This window comes from Lepidochelys kempii, chromosome 1, assembly GCF_965140265.1.
Source record: "Lepidochelys kempii isolate rLepKem1 chromosome 1, rLepKem1.hap2, whole genome shotgun sequence".
Lineage (NCBI taxonomy): Eukaryota > Metazoa > Chordata > Testudines > Cheloniidae > Lepidochelys > Lepidochelys kempii.
Window position 1 is genome coordinate 124,268,303 of NC_133256.1, and position 21,114 is coordinate 124,289,416.

At 43.4% G+C, this 21,114-nt stretch overlaps 1 protein-coding gene across 7 annotated transcripts in view; it reads right to left on the reverse strand.

Moving 5' to 3' along the window:
• Positions 1-20,847, reverse strand: part of LOC140914930 (P2Y purinoceptor 8-like) — a 41,449-nt gene extending 20,602 nt beyond the window's left edge. The window contains exons 1-5 of one of the 7 annotated variants that reach the window (XM_073354005.1): positions 20,590-20,847; positions 14,410-14,537; positions 13,480-13,562; positions 9,316-9,469; positions 6,882-6,986 (exon numbers count right to left, since the gene is read on the reverse strand). The gene's annotated coding sequence lies outside the window, so the exon portion shown is untranslated. The remainder of the gene's footprint in view (positions 1-6,881; positions 6,987-9,315; positions 9,470-13,479; positions 13,563-14,409; positions 14,538-20,589) is intronic. The other 6 variants (XM_073354025.1, XM_073353995.1, XM_073354034.1 and 3 more) reach the window with 6 other exon arrangements.
• Between the last annotated feature and the right edge of the window lie 267 nt (positions 20,848-21,114).

The following is a 21,114-nucleotide window of genomic DNA, read 5'->3' on the forward strand; positions in this document are numbered from 1 at the left end:
AATAGTTTGTACCTCATAGCTCAAAGGGAATAGGGATACCAAAAGTGGAGGTGGTAGCTATGCCACCAGATACAAATAGATGTGAGAGATCATGTATATATGGATTTTGCTAATGGAGAAGAAGGAATGAAGCAGCATTTGGAAATTTCCATAGATATCCCAGTGTCATTACTTTGGACTGCTGAAATAATGAAGATATGGGCTGATCGGGCTGTTCAGTGCTAGAAATTATATAGTACCTACATCCCCAAAGTAAAGAAAATAATATTCAGATATAATGGTAAAGGGGATTAAGTTTAATGGGAAATATATGGCTAAATCCCCTTCAATGCTTTTGATAATCTTAACCAAATCCCAAAAGAAAATCAATCTCAAAGAAAATGAACAGTCAATGTGAATTTCAGGAAAGTAAATTTAGAATATTCTTCACTCTTTTTCTCACTCCCCGACCCCAATAGAAAAGCAGAATTTCAGGCTTAAAAAAATCTTTTTTTTTAAAGGTAAGTTATAAATTCTATTTTGTGAACAAATCTAGGAAGGACATGTTGTTTGTTAAAATGTTTTCTAGAACTACCTTGCAGGTGAGCAAAGACAGAACATTCAGACGTCTTAGACACTAAAGATAAGGTGCAATGATAAAAAGCTTCTCCTCGCACGATAAGGAAAAAGGTTTTTTACGTTGGTACTTTCTGCTTAGACCAATCCCGCTTTCTTCCTCTTTCACTTCTGCGAAACTCTTTAGAAAAATATCAAAAACAAATGTGAATGTGGTTTACTCACATCAGCTCTTCCACCACTCCCATATCATCTCTACAGATGTTACCTCTATGCGACACCATAACCTATGGTACGTGCTTTGCTTACTTATAGACTATAATAGATTTTGACGCATTCTATCATGCTAATATATGGATGATGACACCACACAAAAATATGCTTTATTTTATTTACCAGTTGCACTATTTTGCAGTAGCAAATTATTCTCCTCTACCAAGGACAACTGGAAAAAAAAGACACTTAGAAACTCATCAACCAAAATGTATTTTTTTAAAAAGAGTTTATACCTTCACAACAGGAAATATTTTTAAATGGCCATGTGAATCACAAGACAAACCAACCACTTTCTGAACTGTGTTCATTCTAGTCTTCTATTTTTAGATCACATCATGCGCAAACTGGCTGCCTACTCTGTTAGTATTTTATTACGAGCAATACAATAATCTAGTGCTAGCACCATTGGGAACAGGATTTTATCTCATGTCTCTATAAATCCTGATTTGCCATACTAAATTTCATCATTTGTGGGAAGCGGAGGGTAAAAACTAGTTAGAGACTTATGACCAGAGATTTCTTTGAATTGGCACCCTCAGCAATTAAATTTAATTCACTACAGTGTTTGCGAGGAGAGTGATTTAGCAGCAGAGTTCCAGCCTGGCTTCCATTCCCTGGCAAAGGCAAAACAAACAAAAACATACACAAAAACTAAACACCCCCCCACCACCATGTTTCCCTCCTTTTCCCATGTATATCCATGAGAGTAGCAGCGTTGTTAGCAGACAACTTTGCACGTGCATGAAGTTGCTGTAGAGGCTGAATAATTCATGCATGATGACTAAACATTAAAGCAACTAGTCATCTTGTTGAACATGCCTACAGTGCATGGGCATCTATGAAGCACTAACCAAAGCTTCCCAAGTGCTGTCTCAGCACGCACTGGGCCCAGGCTAAAACCTTTGATGGATCTCTTCATTATCGCTTGTTCTAAATGCATGGTTGGGAATGAGGTGAAATCATTACAGGCCTTCCCAGAGCTTTCTGTGGAAATACCCCTCACCCAAGTCAGTATCAGTCAATTGGAAGAGCCAGGAATCAGTTGAGAGCTAGTATGGTGTGGATGTCAAGGACAACTGGGATGAGGGTGGTCATGCCTGAAAGTGAGAGCCACAGGAGTGGGCCATGCCTGGAGATTAGAGCAGAGCCAAGCTAGATTCAAGAATCAGGACCATGGCCCATGCAGGGGCACAGTCAAGAGCAAAGCCAAAGGTCAGAGTCAGGGATCAGAAGCCAAATGCCAGAGCCTATGGGTGAGCCAGAAATTCAGTCAGGAAGTGAGATCAGGGGAATCAAGGATGGAGAACAGTCACCCCAACACATTGAGTAGCCAGCAATCTCTGGGCACTGCTAAGTCTATCCCTCCATCAATCAGGAAATGCAATCAATTAGGCAGCCCCTTCCACGATCAGCTGTGTCCAGTGTGTTGCTAGGAGAGTAACCCTGCTGCAGCCGGCACCCTGACTCTGGAGGAGAGTGAATGACTTTGGCACTCAGATAATCCTGACTTTTAGTGCTGGCTCTGTCACTGTCTTGCTATATGATTTTGGGCAAGTCACTTCTCCTCTCTGATTCAGTTTCCCCATCTAAACCAGGGGGATGATAATACTTGTTTATTTACTTCTCAGGGGTGTGTGAGGATTAATTAGTCCATGTTTGTCTGTCACTTTGGACATCATTGTAGAAGTGCTAAGTATTATTATTATAAAGAGAACAGGAAGCCTTTGGAAATTGCCAGCACATGTCTAGATAAGTAGCCTATATTACTAATCTGATTTGGTCTAGGAGCACTTATTGCTTGTCAGAAGATGAAGCCTTTGCTGTAATGCATTAGCTCCTTTGCTTCAGAAGCTGCTTCTGTTCTTTTATGAGTTCTGGGCAACCATCTAGTCATTTAATTTTTTCTCTGATAGATAGACAATGTTGTATTGAGTTTTAAAACTACCTCATACAATTGTAAATATCATTGACTGGATTCACTCTTGTGTATGCCAACTTCTGCCAGGGGTGCTAGGAATAACCCCCAAAGTAAGCAGCAGTGGGCTGGGAAAGTGTGGTGGCCAATACATCAGGCGAATGTGCTCCTGTGAAGCCCCTCGTAGAAACTAAACCCTCATGCTTCAAACCCTAATATATATGCATAACTCTAAGCATTTGAATAGTCCTGTTGTCTTCATGGGACTACTAACATTGTAAAGCTAAGTATGTGTCATGGTTTTTCAGGACAGAGCCTAAGGCTGCTCCCCTGCAACATAACCTTTGCAGATCCATGGAAGTATATTGAGTAACTCCATGAGGCAACCATGATGAAACAAGGCCAAGGAAATAATTCAGAAGTTAAGGCCAAGGTTTTCCAACATGACTAGTGATTTTTTGGTTGCCCTACTTGAGACACTGTAAGGGGACTGCTTTTCAGGGATGGGTGCTCAGTATTTTTTGAAAATTAGGCCTCTTTAAGGCAGTTCAAGTTGGGCACCCAAAAACAAATGTACCCCAAATCACTAGTCACTTTAGAAAATCGCTCTCCATGTGAACATAAGAACAGCCATAATAGGTCAGACCAGCTAGCCCAGTATCCTGTCTTCAGACAGTGGCCAATGCCACGTGCTCCAGAGGGAATGAACATAACAGGTAATCATCAAGTGATCCATCCCCGTCGCCTATTCCCAGCTTCTGGCAAACAGAGGCTAGGGATACCAGATGTGGCATTTGGAGAGGGGTTCTCAACTGCCCGGAGTGTAATAAACCACTTCCTGAGAGAAAGGAACAGGGGAATCTCTACAAACATTTCCCAAAATATTTTTCTCTCAGGTTTGTTTGTTGTCAAGAAACTTCAGGGTATAGTGAGATTTTCTGGCTGCATTTCTGTAGGCATCAAGTGCCTACTATTATACAACGCAGTGCAGCCCAGTTTCTGTTCTCACTGTATACTGGGTGGGGATTTTTGATTTAATAGGTTATTCACAACTCTTTCAGCAATTTCAAAAAGCCACATAACCTCACACCACACAAGTTCAACTGACAAGAGCAAGTTTTGGTTATCTAAAAGAAGTTCTTTGGAAACTTGGATGTATAAAGTGATTGTGGGCAGGGAGTTCATAGAGTTCCGCTCCATACATTTCTGTCAGGGAACATCCAAGGAAGCAGCTGTCAGTTTTCCCTCCAAGGACCAACGACCCTGGGGGGTCCACAAAAGGCCAAGGCCATTCAATGGAGGCACAGTGCCTCTGCACTGGCTCTGGAGCCCAGGAATCTCCTTTTGTTTCCTGGCAGCATGGCTCCATCGGAGCTGTGCTATCAAGGCTTCCCCAGAAGGAGATGCTACCAAATCCCCTTAAAGCAGTGGAGTTGAGCAGTGGTGTATTATCTTTCCCTGAGCAACTCTATAGTGTGCCTTCCTCCATGGCCTGCCTCTCCCACAACTCCTGTGAAAACCTCAGGGGTCCCAGGAATGGGAGGCCAGGGCCATGGAGGCAGCTGTGCCTCACCCTTCCACATGTGGCAAGGAAGATCTACACATAAAGGCCCCTCTCAGCACATGGATCTTGGAGACACAACATGGGCCAAAGAGCCTGTCTTTGTAAGGGTACGGCACCTTTAAGACTCCCACCCTTTGTGCTGAAGGAACACTTTGTACTTTCTTAGCAGTACGCGCAGTCAGAGTGGTACTTGGTGAGCTGTTTCCTGTTTCACACACTGTCCCCTTCATGTGTTGTTTGCCCACTTTTATTTATTATCAATAATCTGTTAAATTGACGGGCTTTTTCTGTAACTGCTTTGTCTCAGTCTCTTCTCCTTTTAAGATAAAGTTCTCTGACAGGTGAAGATCACCCCAAGCCAGCTGACCAATCCTTCCAGGTAATGGTGCCTTAAACATTTTGGCTGTATCCGCTGCCAAGCGCTCACAGGTATATAGCCAGCCCAATAGGTACATGGGTTGGGGAGGAACACTGCCTGATTCCTCTCTCTCTCAATTGCACTTCTGCAAGACTGGGCAGAGTTTTTCCCGTAATGGCAGGAGAAGTCACAGAACAGCTGGATGATGCTCTTTACTTAGAATCAGAGGTCTCAGTTCTCCTGCCCCTACGTTTTGGAAGGAGGCAGATGGAGAAGCTGGTTTGCACTCCTCATGTTTTTAGGCCTGCAGGGACTTGCCCAGCCTCCCATGTAATTTAGAGCAGCCTGATGGGGAGCAGAGAATAACTGTAGTACGGTGCATTGCAGTTATGTTCCTGCTCCATCCCTGGCTTGTCCCAGTACTTAATTTGTGCCAAGGCTGTGCCCCGGCACCTCTAGGCTTGGTAGTTCATAGCACCAGCACCTCTGCGCTTGCCACGTCACTTATGAATGTAAAAAATATTGCTTGATCCCCAGCATCTCTTTCATTACAAATTAAGCACTGGTTGCCCCCTCCCTATCCTGACATCCTTCTTATGCCAGATGCTGGGAGCAGGGCCAGTATAAAGTGCTTACACCAGCTAAGGAGACCATCTGTATAGGGAGTATTCCAGGGGGTCTATTTCTACCCCTTCAGGGCCTATTTATGCTGCCAGATGAACATAAAGGGGACTTAGTACAAATGAAAATCAGGCCCATAGGATCATACTGTAGGATGGATCAGTGAGACAACTGTGAGCCTCATGAATCATCTGTTAAAGAGAATTAGATGTATGGAAGGCACACAGAGCAGCAGCTGCGCAACACACCAACCCCAACACAAGACCTCAGATGTCTCTTGGTGTCTCTTGCAACTTCCTGTCATTACCCACACTACAAATTCACAGGAGGAGCAAACCAGTATGTGGCTACACAAGGTGTAAGGAAGATAGTGGAGAATCAAGTCACTGTTAAAGGCATTTGGTGATATATCTGTAATACTTCCTATGATAGCATTAAAAATGAATGATCAGGAAAAGATCCCCTGACAGAGAATGCAAAGTGACTTCTGGATAAAAGCTAAAGAAAACCACCTTCCCTGCCAAACCGTATTTATTAAGTCTTCACACTCCTTCTTCCTGTCAACTATGAAACCAGCTGAAAAAAGTAGCACACACCCACACACGCATTAATGGTGGAGAAGTACAAATGATCTATTCATAGACCAAAGCCAGGGAAGAAAAGGGAGACCAAAAGGCTTAATTATGGAGCCTGAGAAACAGCAAACCAAAGAGTTAAACGGAAAGGAGGAGAAAGGAGGAAGTAGTGGTTGAAGCAATCTGCAAGGCAGAGGAGGGGGTCCATCCTATTTAAAACAAAGTGCACAAACAACAGGGGAAAGTATCCAGAAAAAGTAAGTTGATTTTGTCATATTAGTGAAAGCTGTGATGGCCACTTTGAAACCTGAAGGCCTCTTGTTTATTCAAAGAACAGGTGCCAGCTTCCCACCCATACCTCAGCCCTTAACTGAAGGGACCATTTCTAGCAGCAAAGAGATAGTTCAGTTTGTATGGTCTTTCAGTACTGGTAGAAATTATTCTTATTTTTATTTTCATTTATACATTTTGCTTTTAGATATAATAATGAACCAGTTAGGATTGTTAAGATGCTGTATAACTGACGTAGGCACCAGCCATCTAAAACAGATGGGCATTGTCAAAGAGACAAATGTGAAGCACTTTTAAAGTATAAGGGGGTAGCCGTGTTAGTCTGTATCCACAAAAACAACAAGGAGTCGGTGGCACCTTAAAGACTAACAGATTTATTTGGGCATAAACTTTCGCAGGTAAAAAACCACTTGGTTTTTTACCTGCGAAAGCTTATGCCCAAATAAATCTGTTAGTCTTTAAGGTGCCACCGGACTCCTTGCACTTTTAAAGGTGTCTTTGCATGTTGCTGTTATGAAGAGGTCATATTTTCTCGTAAGCAAAACTATGCAATACATGGCCTTGTCTCTGCTAGAGAGCTAGTAAATGCTCACTGATGGTGAGAGTGGCTCGGCAGCAGCAGTGTTAACATTGGGAGCCCTAATCTAGACATCCTGGTTTTAACACTATGTTAAGAGTATTAGACTTTTTCAGAGCAAATCTAATCAACACTTTGTTCATTTTTACCTTGTCTGTATGCTGAGCTTCCAAAATTGCTAATTGCAATGCAGCGGTACCAGTGTTAGCAGCAATGGGAAAGCTGTAGGAAATTTGCCTCGGTTAGACAAGATTCTAAGGAAAACAGAGAAAAACAGGGCTGATGGGTAACAGAAGGAAGGCCCCGAACATGCAGATACTTAGGCACCTACTTAACTTATGCGCATGTTCAATCTCATTGAGTTATTTAGGTTCATAACTGTAAGCACATGCATAAGTTTTTGCAGGATCATGGCATAAAAGGGAACAGACAGTGGTTGAAGTCCATCCTACACTGTTTGTTTTTGATAGAGACAAGGCAAAAGAAAAATACTTAGACTGTAAACTCTTTTAGACAGGGACTGTTACGTGTTTGTGCAGCACCTAGCACAATGGAGCCTGGACCTGGTTAAGGCCTCTGGGGGCTACTGCAATGAATATTTTAACTTCCATTATCAAGGGACCATGTCTTTTAATTAGAAGTCACTATGACTCTTGTGCTATATTCTAGCTTTGCATTCCTACCACTTCAAAAGGAGAGTTAATGGTAAGTGGTTTAGCTATAATGAGAGGAAATACAGTCACTGAGGAGGATGTCAAACAGCAGCACAACACCAAGGGTAGATTTACGCTTCGCACAGAGGACTGACTGCCGCTTGGGTAGGAATTCTGCGCTAGCTTTAATGTAGCTAGCGCACTAAAAACTGCTGTGAAGACACTGCAGGGCGGGCTCCAATGCGGGCTGGTAATGCAAGTCTGTACCCAGTGTTCCAGGTGGGCTTCCACAGCTCGCTCTGAACTCTGCTCTGCTGCATCTGCACTGCTATTTTTAGCCACGCTAGCAACATTAAAGCTAGCAGATCTATGCCTCCCCAAGATGCAATCACACCTCTGATTGCCTAGTATACAGACCCTACATGACATGGTGACGGTACAGAGAGAAAGTGAGAGAGATAAGGGCTGAATTATTTTCCCAGTGGACTCAGCGGGAGCTTTGCCACTGACTTTGGTGGAACAGGGTTGTCCCCTTCAAAGCAAGATTCTAATTTCTTACCTAATATTTCTTTTCTATAATCAAGATTTCTGTTATTACACAACTAATTAGCCAAGCTAGTTGGGTAGTTTTACGATTTTTATTTGCCTGCAGGTTTTCTCTGTTGTACCTGAAATCAGTTGTTATATTTTATCAATCTGACGGTTATGCTTTATGATTATTATTTAACATTTATATTGCAATGGTGCCTAGAGGCCAACCAGCTGGGGCCTCCTTGGATGTCTACACTGCAATGAAACAGCCCCACAGCCTGAGTCCTGGGACCCTGAGTCAGCTAGCACAGACCGGCCACGGATGTCTAATTGCTATGTAGACATACCCTAAAGCAGGGGTCGGCAACCTTTCAGAAGTGGGGTGCCGAGTCTTCATTTATTCACTCTAATTTAAGGTTTCGCGTGCCAGTAATACATTTTAACGTTTTTAGAAGGTCTCTGTCTATAAGTCGAGAATATATAACTAAGCTATTGTTGTATGTAAAACAAATACGATTTTTAAAATGTTTAAGAAGCTTCATTTAAAATTAAATTAAAGCGCAGAGCCCCCCAGACCGGTGGCCAGGACCCAGGCAGTGTGAGTGCCACTGAAAATCAGCTCGCGTGCCGCCTTTGGCACGCGTGCCATAGGTTGTCTACCCCTGCCCTAAAGGGTCCACGGGGCACCTAAAAGGCAAGGACCAAGCAGTAAAGGACAGTCATGTACACATATCCTCACTACTAGAGCTGAAACTAAAAGTGCTAATTGAGATGCTAGTGTTTTCTGATCCTTCACATAAGCCATCAAACACTGTCAGGTGATAACATTTGTTCTCTGACCACCTGGACTGGACTTAGAGGGGAAAGGCTCATTGCTCATTATAACAACGTTGGCCATTTAGAATTATTTTGAGGTATTATTTGGAGGTTTAGGGGTGGGCCCTATAACCTATTTTGCAAGGGGAAGGTCCACCATAGGGGAATCTCCACAGGGTAACACTCATGGAGATGTCCTTCCCCAGAGCTACAGGTTTACAGTAGTGGGCCCTAGCTGATGTCACAAAGAGCTAAAGCTGTGAGTTTATCATCGGGATAATTTGGATATTTTCACTGTCATTTTTTAAATAAAAATGATATCAACAAAACTGCTTTTATTTTTCCTCTGGGCATTCCACTGAAAGTCAGTTTGTTGCAGGCAACAAGTTCATCAGGTCACAGAATCGTAGAAACATGGGGCTGGAAGTCTTTGCTGCCTGGATACAAAGGGCTGTAAAATATGGTCAGAATTAATGAGATAGTATTAGATGCCACTATAAAACCCATCTGAAAATGAAGAGTCAAATGCAGCTTGACACACTGCATTCCTTGCACATGGCAGCTCCATTTTGTGAATACTCACCGGTGAGCATGCCTAGCTCCCATTGAAGTTAACAGGAAGTAAGGGTGCACCACATTGTACAATCAGGCTCAGAGCTGGCTGCAAAAATACCCTTTATGTAGACCTGTGACTTCTATTTCTCGCACTCGTCCAGCGTGTATGTTTCTGGTCTGTTCTACGTGAGAAAATGTCACATTTATTTATGACTTCTTTCAGATTTACAAGGCAAAGTTGAAGCTGACAAAATATTGGTAGTAAATTGATTTGTTTGTAGGAGGAGGAAGGCTCTACATGGTGGCTAGCCTTGCTGCTAGTCCAATCCATATATATAGTGGTTGGCAGTGGCAGGCAGGTACCACATTGAAAGCATTTCTGAGTGTAGGCTTGAGGGCTATGGAATCTTCTGATGTGGGACTCCCACAGCCTCGCCTATTGATTGCCTATTTATACCTGCCACTGGAAATTTCCACTACATCTGTCTGAAGAAGTGGGTATTCGCCCACAAAAGCTTATGTTCCAATACGTCTGTTAGTCTATAAGGTGCCACAGGACTCTTTGCCACTTTCTATTGAAGTTGTTCCTCTTTAATTAAATAGTTAAATATTCATTGGGACAGTGAAAGAGTTAGAACGACTTTATAGCCCAGTAGTTAGGGTACTTGCTGAGAGGCAGCAGATACCTGTTTGAATCCTTTCTCTTCATCAGCTGCAGGGGGCACTTAACTGGGATTCTCTCAGATCCCGGTGAGCATCCTAACCATTGGGCTAAAGATTTGAAGGTGGAGTTAAGTGCCCTCTGAGCAAACCTACAAGATCGGGCTCCACAGGCAACTTAGGCAGAGGAGCACCTAGCTTCCCCCAGGTTTATAGCTTGTTCCAGGGCTTAGGTGGGAATAGATGCCTAGACACTTAACGTGAATCAGCAGGGCACATGCCCAGAGGCAGAAACGTAGGTGCCTAGGGAACTTTTACTGCAAAAACTTAAGTGCTCAGTGGGTTTAGGCACCTCTAGGGTTAGGCGGCAGCCAAATGGGAGGTTATGGATCACAGTAGTGCCTAAAAACTGGGCTCAGGCTCCGAAGTACCTTTATGGCTCCCACCTTTAATCAAACAAGTAATCCCACTGACATCGATAGGAATAATCATGTGAGTAAAACAAGCAGGTATTGGGCCAATACAGCATGTGAAATTGCCCTGGGTACTCCTTGTTCTCTCGAAAATATTTTAGTGTCCACAGGATACATTTGATTTAATTTAATGAAGTGAAAATGCTTTTTAAAAAATGCACAGTTTGAGACCCCAAATCTCTCAGAGGACCCTGCACCCTGAATTGTGATTTCATTTCAAGTGAGAATTTGTCCAGCTTTTTTACTGCAGAAGCTGATGAGATCACTAATGCCCATTGCAGAGCAGGGAGTTGCTAGTTTGTCCTGCTAGAGGTGTTAGGTGATGCCATTAGCTCCTGGAGTTAAAACACATGACCCAGAAGTCAGATCTTTACATGGAATTAAAGGAGGAACTGGCTTTCAGCCATTTTGTTTGAAAATGTATTTAGTTGTCATTGCTTAAGCCCAGGCATGTATTCAGTTAATGATTTTGGCTCATCAAGGGGTTTTTGTCTAACGTATATATAAAGCAGTTTAGTTCACTTTATGGCCCTGGTCTTACGCCCATTGAAGTCAACAGGAATTTTGCTTTGTTATAGCACCCATCAGCTTTTGCTGACTCGAACGGTGATTGATCTGCAAAAAGGATTCTGAGGAGCTGTGTATTTCTGTGGACTGTAAAATTGATACCAACTACTCATTTGTGGTCATCAACATTGAAGTGACCTATAGGGAGGTTGCTTCTAAAAATGTAGATTCTTTATTTCCTTTCCTTCTGTGTTGGCAAAATGCCACACTGATTTCACTGGTGGGCACTAACGAACCTAGAGTGACAGATTTAAGTATTGTAACATCACTAACCATACAGACTGTGTGAAATGTTCTCAATGACTTTTGGAACCTTGCACAGTTTCATTCATCCACTACTAACCATTCCCTTACATCCTGTCCATAGTATTATCTGTGTCTTGCAATGCGAGCTGTGCTATGGCTCCCTGAGTTCTTTACAATCAGCCTGGAAAATCGCAGTATTCTTTGCAGTTGTCTGCTGTTGCTCACCATTTTGCCCTTGGTGCACTTCTGTAAGCAGATTCCTGTGCCTCTGTAAGGTATCATTGTGGTGGGGAATTGTGGACATGTGCCAGGGCTCTTGGCTTTCCACTTGGCGCCTAGATTGGCATGTGAGGGTTGGGGTCTGTGTTGCCTCTCAATAATTAATCAGGTTACCACAGACTCATACTACTATCATGGGGATGAATCCAGCTCCCATTAAAGTCAGTGGAAAGAGTCCCATTCACTTCAGCTGAATCAGGCCCATGTGTGGTCTTGCCAACCTAGGTCATGTTCAAGGTCACTCTGGCAGCACAGATACTGCCTTGTCCACTTGTCTTCTATAACTATTACATATAAATATCTATATTTAATGAAAATTAAGTTTGCAGAGTCAGGTGCTCAGAAGTTAGGAAATGCCAGGTTTAGGGCTGCCCATGAAACCTCTAATGCACATACACAAGGGAGCCAAATTATGATCACATACTATTTTTTCTACATGACTGCTGTCTCATTCAGTGCATATTTATGGATGGTGTCAGGTAATGAATTAGGGCTGTGCTGTGCATTGGGACATTTTATGTGGGTTCCTTGAAACTTGAATTCTATCAGTTTTCAATATTTCTTTTAATTAGCGCTGATAAGGAACAAGATTTTTCCATGCCATAAAAAGAATCCAAGGTTTGGAAAAAAAAAATCTTTCCATAGTGGAATGGGAAAAAAAAAACCTTGGAATTTGTCACAGAATGGCTGCCTAGCTCCCTAGGCTCCAGCATGAGCCTAAATATCTACACTGCAATTTTATAGCCCCACAGTCTGAGACCCACGAACCCGAGTCAGCTGACACAGGCCTACTGCGGGTGTTTTATTGCAATGTAGACATACTGAGAACACAGGAGAGAGAATCTCCAGCTGTCAGGGTATGTCAACACTGTAATGGAAGCCCAGGATTAGTGGAACTCAAGTTGGTGGACCCTGGGTTAGAGAACAGAGGGCTTGAGCATCTACACTGATTGGTTACCGTAGGCTGAGAATTTCTGGAGCTGGGCCGCAACCTGGGGCTTCAGCATCTTCACTGCAGAGAGCTGAGTCTAACCAGTTATATCTCAGATTTCCTAGTGCCCTCCCCGAAATGTGTTCGTGCCTAATGCCACAGAGTCCCCTGAAGCCTAGAATGGAGTGTGCGCAGTGTAGACTCTGGAGAATTTAGCTGACAAACTTCTACTGGGCTTGTGTGAAATGTGCTTTTTGGAAGAGCATAACTTGGCTAGATCCAGACAGATTTTCGTGGGACTGGCAAAAAGGCACGCCCCTGACACGACAGTGAACCTCTTGGCAAATTTCAAGCCCCTGCTCCAAAGCTTAGAGGTGCTAGAGTCTCTCAGCAAAACAACTGTAAACATTTTCTAATATGTTAAACTACGTATTTTCCCCTAACCTCGTTCTGAGATACGGCTGAAACATTTCTGCTGACATTTTCGAAAATATATTCCCCAAGAGGCAGACACCTGGCATGGAAGATTTCAGTCTGAGTGGTTGGCATTTGGCAAAGTTATAAGCAACTGAATACTGCATCTTATAATGGGACATGATAGGTTACCTTACTATAGGTGCCACTACTATTGCAGCCTATACCTATGAGAATTGGCAGGTTTTTCCACACCTCTTGGTGAGGATTGGTGTTGGTTCATTTGAGTACACTTTTCACCATTGTAGACTCAGGGAGAACAGGATTGTGTCCAGTTGAGTGTTAAATGTTTACTTTCAAACAATGGAGCTTCCTCCTTTCTGCCTGGGAGATTATTCTTCAGTCTAATTGAACTAATTATTTAGAAATTATTTCTGACATTCAACCTAAATGAGCCCTTTCTTAATTTCATCCCAATATACCTATCAGGTGCTCTTGAACATTCTCTCACTCCATCTGTCACCGGAGCTGCCCAATCTAGGTAATAACAGACTGCTACAAAACACAACACTTTTCATCTTAAAACACAACCGTATGAGTGCAAAACGTTGGTCAGACTTACAGGCAGTTCCCTAGGGAATTTTCACCTGGTCAGTGCTGGTGCTTCCACACTGTAACAGATTTTAATTTCTGTACACATACGAGCTGCAAAAAAGACCCAAACAACAACAACAACTTTAAGAATATCATATTTCAAAATGATCAAATCTCAAGACATTTCTCAAAAACAACGAGGGGTCCAGTGGCACCTTAAAGGCTAACAGATTTATTTGAGCATAAGCTTTCGTGGGTAAAACCCCCACTTCTTCTTGCATCTGAAGAAGTGGGATTTTTACCCACAAAAGCTTATGCTCAAATAAATCTGTTAGTCTTTAAGGAGCCACCGGACTCCTTGTTGTTTTTGTGGATACAGACTAACACGGCTACCCCCTGATACAAGATATTTCCCAGTTCACACAAGCACAGATAACACGATCATAGTTTTCAAATGGGCTAGCTAGCTCAAAACCATTTATGGGCCAGATTTCCAAAAGTGCTTATTCAGCACCCACAACCGAGGCCAGATTTTTAGAAGCACTCCCCTCTCTTGTTCTTTTGCACCTACCCCTTTTCCAGATTATTTCCCCCCAATGCTACTAGATGTGGGTTTTCATTACAGTAGTTGTTTGTGTTCAAAGTGTTTAGTCAAGGGTTGTGTGTGTGCAGGAGGGGAGTTGAAGAGAGGGGTGGAAGTCTGGCATCCCAAGGTGGGCAGATGGAAGGTTGTGGTATGTGGTCTGCGGTGCACAGTACTTGTGGCAAGGGTAAAGTGTGTGTTTCTGAGTAGAGGATGTGACATTTTGGGAATCTGTCTGTACAACACATGAATTCTGTGTAAGATTATGAACTCTCTATGTATCGTTACCAAACTGCAAACTATCTTGAAGGTGCTGTTGCCTCATTTGATGGGAGATTAATAATATTGCTTAGATAATATGGGTTATAGCCTCACCAATTAATCTGATCAGAAGATAATAAGGTTCTTGTCCCAGAATCAGGCTACACAGAATTTGCAGGGACCATCGGGATGTCTGACTAGGAAACTCACACTGAGAACAAAAGGCAGCTTTAAGCCTATTACTGAGATAAATGGAAAAGTAATGGAATAGCAATCAAATAATAATCAAATAAAGAACCAATTACAAAAGCAATAATATTGTTCTAGCAGTACAGATGGTACTATATACTATAAAGACTTCTCGATTAATATACTCACACCTTCCTTGAAAACCTGGTGATAAGAGACAAAGGACCAGCCTTGCCCCTGGCATGTCAAGAGAGTTCAATGGTCCAGGTTCCTCAAGTTTTGAATGAGAGATGAAGACCATAGAAGAAGCTAGAGCTAAAAGCTATAGAAAGACTACAGAAACTAATGTAGAGTTTACTTAAAACTAACTATTAAGAACTAACAATGACGAACTAACAATAAACAAGCTGAACTTCCCCAACATGGTGGGTTGCCCCTATTATAGGGCCTGATCTTTAGTGCCCTCCTTCCATGTCCAAAGTTAACTTCCTCACCCACAAAAATGTTAGGGTACACTTTCTCTATGGGCTGGCATGTTCATGTGTATTAAGACATATTCGTAACTATTAGAGACCATTAGCTCATCCTCACCTCTGTTGTTTCTGTCCTGTTTTGGTTATTTCTATGTTCTTTGTGATGTACCTGTTAACTCTGAAAAAGTCCATGAACTTGGGTGGCCTTAACCACCAACTTGCTTTGACTTGCCCACTTATCTATGTGAAAGGTCACACACATATATACTGTATGTTTTAGCTCGTCACCACCTATCTAAGATAAAGGTCTCGATCATATGTATGTTAACTTGCTTTAGCTTAACATACAGGATGTTGCCTGTAGGTTCCTTGAGTTACAGTTAAAGTACTCTAATACAAACGGATAACCCTATTATAAAACCAATAGCAACCCTATAATGTGGCAAATGATCAACTCATAAGAAAAGACATATATGCAAGCAAGCAGGCTAGCTCTATAGGCTACAGAGCAACCTTTTGCCTTCTCTGTTGTCTCTTTGCCTCCATATTAGACAGAAATTCCAAAGGCTGGTGGCAAAAGAATAACAATAGAAGTTAGTTGACTTAGCTTGCTTCTCTCTGAAATGTCATAACTCTAGAGAATAGGATAGTGCCTCCCCAGAAGAACCAGTTTGTCTGGGGAGAGGTCAGTGGATGTATTTGGGATCTTTGGCCACTTTTAGCAGCTCAAGCTGACGGGAGCTCATATAGCCTTAAGATGCAGGGAAAACGCTGCTTGCCTGACTTCCTGAGCCCAGATGGTCCCCCAAGGACTCCCAAGGGAATGGTGAACTAATGAGGGGCATTGCAGTTAGGGTGTTTTTGTTGTTTTCTAAATGATCCATACTCTCTTGTGCTTTGTTAAGTAAAATAGCAAGAATGTGTTAAATGCTGAGCAAAGTCTCTCTGTGTTATATTCCTCTCAACTGCCACGTGCCTCCGGAGAGAGGGAACTGTAAATGAGAAGACTCACATCTTGGAGTGGAGTTCTGAGAGAGGATGTTTTTAAGTAGGGGGGAGTCTGAAGGTTCAGCAATGAGCCCAGGGGCTAGGCAGCTGGACAGCGGGTTCCAGCTCCCAGAAGGGAGTGTTAGATGCTGGGTTGCACTCTGAGGGTGTGCCTTGGGATCCCAAGATTGGGGTAGTGGCTGGGCTTCATTCAGACTCCAGAAGCTTAATACACCCTGGGGACCTAGGGGCTGAGTCCTTCACAGCAATCTGCTGGGTGGCCTGGAGGAGGTGCCGTATCAGATCTGTGACAATGGCCTACAGACTATGTACTGTTAGGTGGCTTCCCGTTTCACTTGCCTGCTTTTTTGTGGGTTTGTGTCTGTAGCAATTCTAAATGCTTCACAGTGAAGATTTTGTGTGTGTTAATTTTCTAATTACTTCAGTACTTAATTGGGCATTCTGCAAGGGGGCCTGTGGTGGTAGAAGTATCAAGAGTCCATCAGCAGCTGCACATGTATCCATAGCAGGTACAAGATAAAATATGATAGAAAAATGTAGCCTTGTATTGAAAAAGGGTTTGTGTGCCTAGCCCCCATACATTAAGTTTCTGGGCGCTCTACTCCCATCCATCAGCAATGTGCATAGGGCATAAACTTTCAGTCATAACAATAAATAATGGCTGACCCAACATTTCTTTTTTTTAATGAGCTGCGCAGGACCCACCTCATTACCAAGTTTTGTGGAGGTAGATGATGGCTTTTTTAAAAAGAAATATTCATCAACAATGAAAAGTAGGTTTTTCAGCCAGAGGCCTCAAAGGTTGCCCATTAAAAATGTATGAAAAATCTGACAAAAACTACACAGACAATTCAAAGGGCCTCAAATCTAACCCTGTGAGAAATTTCTTTTAGCAAAAAAACTGGAGCGCATTGCTCATTTTACGTCCATTTTTAGAACACAGTCCTAACTATGAAGCTACTACCAGGCTTCCTTCATGTAATAAATGACCCAGAAAGCAAGCCAGCTTGACTTTCAGAATCCAAGCAGTTTTCAGGGCTGGTGGTCAGAACAAACAAACAAGCTTCTTTTTACTTGTAAATCCAGCACGTTTGCTCTGGATCTAATTGCGGCACAATAAACCTGGAACCCCATGATGCCATTTTTACAGAGTCACTTCTCGGAGTAGAACCGCATTTTAAAACTGTACTTAAACAGAATGAAACAGTTTTGGACAAAGGCAAAAGAACAGGAGACAAAAAATATGGCAACAAATCTGAAGGCTCCGAAATTGAATCAAAACTGTAGTACTAGGAAATGGAACCTGGCCTCCTCCGTTTCAGTTTAAAACCATCCTTTTATTTGTAAGCAAAGCAAAGAATACGGAATGACTGAGAGATAGTAGCCATGGAACTCCACTATGCTATTTTAACAGCCCTTCTCGCCTACCATAGGGTGCAAATCCTCACTGAGAGGCCATAGGAGCCCTGCTCCCCATGTTCCAGTGGAAGTTCTCCAGAGAGAGACCATGGGAGGCCTGCTTCATGAGCCTAACAACTGAGCTTCTCAAAGAGATATTGCTGGGGCCTGGTGGCTGGGTGTGTTTAGTTTGGAAAAAGAAGATTAAGGGGGAGACATGATAGCCATCTACAAATATTTGAAAGGCTGCCATAAAAAAGATGGATAAAAATTGTTCTCTCTTGCCACAGAGGCCAGGACAAGAAGCAACGGGTTCAAACTATGGCCTAGCAGATTTAGATTAAATCTCAGGAAAAACGTCCTATCTGTAAGAACAGTAGGACAATGGAACAAACTGCCTAGAGAAGTCTTGGAAGCTCCTTCACTGGGGGTTTTCAAAAGGAGGCTGGGTAGCCATCTGTCTTGGATGGCTTAGACACAACAAATCCTTCATCTTGGCAGGAGGTTAGACTAGATGACCCTTGTGGTCCCTTCTAACCCTATGGTTCTATGATTCCCCACCCTCCTACCCACACATGGTTTATTGGTGGGGGCAGACCACACTGGCAATTTCTCTTATAAATCTTTCCATTTTTGTCACTACAGCTAACCTACCCCTTTCTCCTTTTGGTACTCTTTCCAATCAGGGGCATGCACAAGGGTGGGGGGCGGCAAGCAGAGGCACCCCCCCCCAGTAATTGACAGCAGCCCTGGGGCCCTGGCGGGGAGAACAAGTTCCTTTGGCCCTAGGGTTCCAGTGTTGAGAGTGAGGTGCTCCAGCCCTGGGGCCACAGCGGGAAGAACTGAGCTCCTGTGGCCCAGGGCCACAGTGGGGGCACAGAATGTGTCCCCCAAAGGAGTGGAATTTAAATTTGTTTGCACCCCCCTGCTTCCAACCCATATTCCTGCACCAGACAAGAATACTCATTCTGACCAAGAATATTCTGGGCAAAATTTTTAAAGACCCTCAACTTGGCCTCTCATTTTTGCACTTACAAGCTTTGCTGAGAGCAAAATTGCCTGCACAGTTAATTGCAAGTGTAGATGATACCAGGTAAAATTGTCACAAATACTTGGAAGTATCTTGAAAAGCGCTGCAGAAAGGTGTAGGGTGCAGCTGGAGATGTGGATTCAGCTCCAGGCTCCCCACCAACTTCCTGTTTGACCTTGAGCAAGTCACTTAGCCTATCTCAGCGTGTTGACACTGCAGCTGAGACTGAGCCTCCTAGACCAGGTAGACAGATTTGCGGTGGGTGAGGGCTCATGCTCGCATGCCAGAAATAGCAGTGTGGATGTTGTGGCAATGACAGAGGCTTAGGCTAGCCACCTGAGCTCAGACCCAAGGGCCAGGTTGAGCTTGAGCTGGTTGGCTAACCTGAGCCTCCGCTGATACTGCAATGTCCACACAGCTATTTTTAGAGCACTAGCATGAGCCCGGCTAACACAAGTCTGTGTACCCAGGCTGGGAGGTTTGCTCCTAGCTGCAGTGTAGACCAGAGGTCCCCAAACTGTGGGCCGTGCCCACCTAGGGGGGCGCAGAGAAACTGTAGGGGGGCACAGCTGGTGCTGTGGTGGAGAGGGAGCACCACCCAGCCTCGTTCCTGGCCCCAGCCTTAGCTGCTGGCCCCAGCTGCTGGCCCCGCACCTGTGGCCCTGCTCCCGGCCCTGCACCTAGGACCCCAGCTGCCGGCCCCGTGTCCAGGGCTCTGCGCCCAGAGCCCTACTGCTAGTCCTGCGCCCAAGGCTCTGCCCCCGGCCCCGACTGCCACCCCCATGCCTGTGGCCCGGGCTGCTGGCCTTGGCCCCTGGCCAAGGCTCCACTCCTGGTCCTGCCTTCAGCTGTGGCCCCAGCCTTGCCCCCCTTACCCATGTCTGCCTTCTGGAGCCGCAGCCCTGCTCCCGGCCCTGGCTTCAGGGGTAAAGAGGGGTGTGAGGTAAAAAGTTTGGGGACCACTGGTGTAGACATACCCTCTGAGCTCTGTTTCCTGTCTGTCTGATGAGGATAATAGCACTTCCCTTCCTCACTGGAATGCTGTGAGGTCAATACATTAAACACTGTGCGGTGCTCAGATTCTACAACAAGGGGGTTGAATAAGTACTTAAGACAGAAGCGTCTTAGGAACCCCATTGAAAGTTGATGGGACTTATGTTCCTAATTCACATGGGGGCTTCTGAACCTCTTATCTAGAATCTATGTAGGTATTTTTTCCATTTATAAAATCCAGAAGGTGCTCATTCGAAAAGGCAGGCACAGTCAGGTCAATGTCTAATGCTACAACTGATTGTGGGCAGGGCAGGTCCTTTTAAAACATTGGCCTACAATAGTTGAACATTTCCAGGAATCATGGAATAGTGATAGGCTGGTGGCATCATGCAATTATTATAAGTGCCCTACAAATAACTTTTTTTGAAATGTGGAAAACCTTTCATATAGAAATAGTATATTGCGAAAGACAACAAATACAACATGCAAAAGTGCACTGTGCTACAAGAAGACTTCCATCTGGTGCTAGTCTGTCAGAGTTCTGCTTTTATGCTGTGAGGCAGTCACCAAAAGCCCGTGTGAAATTATATCTTTTTATGGTCTGACTGCATATTTATGATTCTTATTGTGTGCATGTGCTCATGCTGTAAACTTCACTGCAAATGTTTTGCCCGCGCAGTCTCAGAATGACTATAAATCGCAACTCTGCAAAGGTTAAAGATACATATCTAGTCCAGATTTACAAAGAAATTGGGTACAAAGTTTATTCATTTGGGTTTCTATCAAAGACTAGAAGCTGATTCTCTGCTTTTATGATGTCACTTGGAGTTCTTTACATCTTTCACAGTTCTTCTTACTAAAAGCAAAATTTACACTTGATGCCCCTTTATTCTAATAGATTATTTGAACATCTTAGCTGTTTGTCCTACTACAGTACCTGCTGCAATAATTTGGACTGATTGCAAAGTTACCTTTTTCTAATATGCTGTCACTTTAACCCATAAAATAATCATTTTATTTCTAAATTGTCCAGTCATCAGTGCTGCAGACATATATCGCTCATTATTTTTCAGTGATCATTTTGGACTCTTTCCATGAGTAAAGAATATGGCGGGAGGAGGGAAATAAGCCAATCTATATTTCACCTACTGAAAAACTACTCTAAAAAAAGAGCATGAAAAGGAAGTGAAAAGTTGTCCTTACCTGCTCCAGTGCGTATGGCGTAGCATGAAAAGCCCATAAATGACAGATTGTCTGTTAGAAAACATCTTATGTTGGTTACTCCTCAGAGCACAGGGCTCAGGAAATGACCACATATTTCTGCAACGGTTAGTTGTTTCCTCACTTTGCAAGTTGACTGTTTTGATACACCCCTCACGTTTTTTTTAAGTTCAGAAAATCTTTCTTCGTCTCCCAGTAAATCTGTTTGGTGTCTGATGGCTGTGCTCTCCCGCTGACTAGTTTCACAGTGAGAATGTGAAGCTTGCAAGAGAAATGGTGAGCCTGACAACATTTCCACGTAGTAAAAGGAAATGGAGCTTCTAAGATGTTTTCTGCCCTAGCGTAGCAAGTGCACAAACCGTAGAGGGAAAATAGTAGAGTAAAATTTTCAGAGGCACCTAAGTGACTTAGGCTCCTAAATCTCATTTTCAAAAGAGACTAGGGTACTTAGGAGCCAAAATCCCATCCTAAGTGCCTAAATTCCTTTTGAAAATGAGATTTAGGCTC